Below are 4,316 nucleotides of genomic sequence, written 5' to 3'. Positions count from 1 at the left end.
AGAGAGAGAGAGAGAGAGAGAGAGAGAGAGAGAGAGAGAGAGAGAGAAATTCATCCATTTCATCTAGATTTTTCAGGAGTTGGAAACCTAAGCCTTCAACATATTTTCCCCGCCTCCTTGTACTGGCTGGTTCTGCGTGTCAACTTGACACAGCTGGAGCTACCACAGAGAAAGGAGCCTCCCTTGAGGAAATGCCTCCATGAGATCCAGCTGTAAGGCATTTTCTCAGTGATCAAGGGGGAGGGCCCAGCCCATTGTGAATGGTACCATCCCTGGGCTGGTAGTCTTGGGTTCTATAAGAAAGCAAACTGAGCAAGCCAGGGGAAGCAAGCCAGTAAACAGCATCCCTCCATGGCCTCTACATCAGCTCCTGCCTCCAGGTTCCTGCCCTGTGTGAGTTCCAGTCCTGACTTCCTTTGGTGATGAAGAACAAGCAATGTGGAAGTAAAAGCTGAATAAACCCTTTCCTCCCCAACTTGCTTCTTAGTCATGGTGTTTCATCGCAGCAATAGAAACCCTAATACGTCCCCTATATGTTTCTATACTTTTAAAATACATTTTAATTAAAATAGTTATGTCACTTCTCTCTTTCCTATTTCTACCTCTGGTCTCTCTAACGCCATGTTCTCCCTTCTCTCTTAAATTGATAGCTTCTTTTTACTATTATTAAATATTCATGTGTGTATATATACCCTGATGATGAAGCTCAAACTTGCCCCTAGGAACTTAATCAACTGAGAGTAGTCTAATAAAACTGATGCCTGCCTCCCCCTCTAACCTTCTTTCTCTCCTATCTGGTTGGTGTTGTGGGGTTGGAAGGTTGGAGAACGGTAGTGAGAAAAAGAACCCAATAAAGTAGCCGAAAGTCCAGTTACACAGAACCACAGACACAGAATCTCTTGTGTAAATGTGTCCTCTAGGGCTGAGTGTCACCCTGTCTGGTGACCTCTGCATCACGTCTAGTTGGAGTTTTCTGGGATGGTCTCCCTTTGTTAGAAAGAGAATCTGCTTTGATGAGGTGTGATTGCTACACTTACCTGTGGGTATATGGATAATTAAAATGCAGTAAGGAGTTATACTGGTCTAGCAAACTGGCAGCAGTAGAGTCTAAGATGCATGACTTCACCAGGCCCAGAAAGTGGGCTAGGTTTCCAATACCAGGCATAATTCCCCCCTTTTGAGTGAACCTTTTTTTTTTCTTATTATGTTCCATGAGACAGCTATCGGTCACCACAATGTGAACGCCACTTATCCCAGTTTTACAGATCTCCTGCCATGCTGGTCACAGCTGTGGTTCCTAAGTGTCCCAGCTGGATAGCACCTCACTGCTTTCCTCCTTTTCCAGCTTGCATAGTATTTTCTGGTGCCATGGAAGCTAGTCCTTGGGGAGGAGGCTTCCAGGTTAACTGCAGCTCAAATCATCTAAGTCCTGTGTCTTAAGTGCATGATGTCTTAATCATAGGGACTTACCTTCAATCTCTCAGGCAACTAATGGCAACAGCTATAGTCTTTATCATTTGGGGAGTCATTTGGACTATGACGAGCCATTGGAAAAGAAGTTTCTCATGCCTGACACTGGAGTTAGTGCTTGTGGAAAGCACTGTAAAATGGCAGGACTTCTTTTAATCTGCTTCTTTCTCTCATTCTGTGTGTATACATATATGTATACATGTATATGTGCATACATAGTATTCCATATATTGTGTATACACACATATAGTATATAATTGCCATTATATATTCCTTGAGGCTTTATCAAAAAACCTTGGTGTTTTTTGTCCCTCCTCCCTCCTTCCACATTGACCCCTTTCCCCATATCCTCAGGTGGAGACTTCTGCCCATTTTTCTGTCCATATCACCAGTATCCTACTCCTCCTCCCCCAACCCCACCCCACATATATAATCCTTTTATACTTACCTAGTTTCCATGGTTACTCTATATTGTATACTCACATCTGAAGATTTGGTTAAGTTTACTTCAAGGTATTTCACTGTCTCTGACGCTATTGTGAATGGGAGTATGTCCATGACCTCTTTCTCAATGTGTTTGTCGGTGTATAAAAAGACTACTAATATGTGTAAACTGATTTTGTCTCGGCCACTTTGCTGAAACTGTTGATTTGTTTCTAATTTTCTGGTAGGAATTTTTGTGATCACTTATATATAATATCATATCATCTGCAAAAAGTGTATCTATTGATGCTTGTTGAACCAACCCTGCACTTCAGGGATAAAGCCAACTTGACTGTGGTGATCTTGATACGTACCTGTATTCAAGTTTGCTATCCCCCCTCCTGTGCCTTTACATGATTTGAGTATTTGGGTATTAGAATAAAACTGGCAAGAAATTTTTGAGTGATCCTTCTGTTTATATTTTTGAGTAATTTAAGAAGTACTGGTTGTAGTTCCTTTCAAAGTCTGATAGAATTCTGTGTATCCATTTGGGCCTGAGGCTTTTTTAGACAAAAGACTTTTTATTACTGTTTCATTTCCTCTCTTATATTTCTGTTTAGGTTGTTACCTTGGTAGTTCAAATGAACCAATAAATTCACCCACTTCTTTCAGGTTTTCCACTTTAATGAAGTACAGGTTTTTAGTCTGCTATAATGTTTCCCTGCTCATTTCTGATTCTGTTAATTTGGGTTCTTTTTTCCTTTTTGTTTAGTTGGATGAAAGGTCTCTTGATCTTGTTTATCTTGTTTATCTTGTTTATCCTCTTAGGCCCACTGATTCTTCGAATTGTTTTGTTTCTATTTTATTAATTTGTGCTTGGTTGTTATTTCTTGACATCTGGGTTTGGGCTTAGTTCTTTCTTTCCAACTTGAGTAGAGTCATTAAATCACTTATTACTACTTTCTGATTTAACATAAGTAGTTAGAGCTATAAATTTCCCTATAAGAAAAATGACCAGAGGTTTTATTGTATTGTGTCTTCATTTTCATTTGGCTCCAGGAATATATTTATCTCTCTTGATTTTTTTTCCTTTGGCCTATTCATCATTCAGAAATGAGTTAATATCCTTACTAGAATTCTGTTTGCTGTTGATTTTAAATTTTATTATATACTGGTTGCCTAGGATACATGGAATTTCAGTTTTACTGTACTTACTAAGGTTTGTGTCCTAGTTTCGTGTCCTGCAATGTGGTCTATTTTAGAGAAGCTTCTGTACTGCCTGAAAAAAATGTGTGTGTGTGTGTGTGTGTGTGTGTGTGTGTGTGTGTGTAGAGAGAGAGACAGAGAGAGAGACAGAGACAGAGACAGAGAGACTACTCTGCCCAGCAAAACTATATGCCATAGTTGAAAGAAAAAAACTTCAAACAGTCTTAAAAGTTCCTACCCAACAACAAAACTGGTGAACAGAGTAATGGAAGTAATATGTAGAATTGAAAAGAGGGATAAGCACAGCCAAAGCAATTCTACAAAGAAAACAAGTAATTTCGTGAAATAGAATCACAAGAACACACACCAGCGAAATAACAAAATGACCGCAATCTCCACATAATTTTCAACAACTCTTCTGGCCTTCACAGTGTCCAGGGAAAAATTAGGTGTTATTCTCTGGTGAGTTTTCCTTTAGATACAACTTTTATTTTTCAGCTCTCAATATATTTTCTTCATTTTGAATATTTAGTATTTCTGATCTTGTCTAGTTGGGGTTCTGTGTGCTTTCTGTATCTGTATGGGTCTTTCTTTAGTTTGGGTATGTTTTCTTCTATGACTTTGCTCAAGATCTGGTCAATGACATTGACCTGAAATTCATATCCGTAATTCAAAGATTTGGTTTTTTGGTGGTGTCCCACATTTCTTGCAATATACTTTCCCATGCTTAAAATATTTTCTTCATATTCTTTTTATTCGATTCAGGTCCTATGGTGGTTTGAATGATAATGGTTCCAAGGGGTTATGTTTGAATACCTGATCCCCAGCTGGCATCACAGTTTGGAAAGCGTTAGGAGGTGTGGCCTTGTTGGAGATGTATCACATGGGCAGCTCTGGACACTCTTACGTACAACTTTCAAATTCTTCATTATATTCGTTACACTCAGACATGTATCTTTTTCCTTAACCATCACTTAGGTATTTATTAGGTTCTCTTGGAGGTTCGGTAAAGTGTTCAGTTCTGTCTTCTTTCAATTTATTTAAGCCTTGATAGAGTTTATGATTGTTTAAAGTCTGTGTCCTGACATTCATCTAGGTAGTAGAGAACACTTCTACAGGACTAGTAGGTTTGATTAGAAATGTGCTATCTTGGTCATTCATGTTGTTTTGTGTGTGTGTGTGTGTGTGTGTGTGTGTGTGTGTGTGTGTGTGTGTGT

Source organism: Grammomys surdaster, unplaced genomic scaffold, assembly GCF_004785775.1.
Source record: "Grammomys surdaster isolate TR1022 unplaced genomic scaffold, NIH_TR_1.0 1057, whole genome shotgun sequence".
In the NCBI taxonomy this organism is placed as follows: domain Eukaryota; kingdom Metazoa; phylum Chordata; class Mammalia; order Rodentia; family Muridae; genus Grammomys; species Grammomys surdaster.
Note: the sequence above shows the minus strand (reverse complement) of the source record.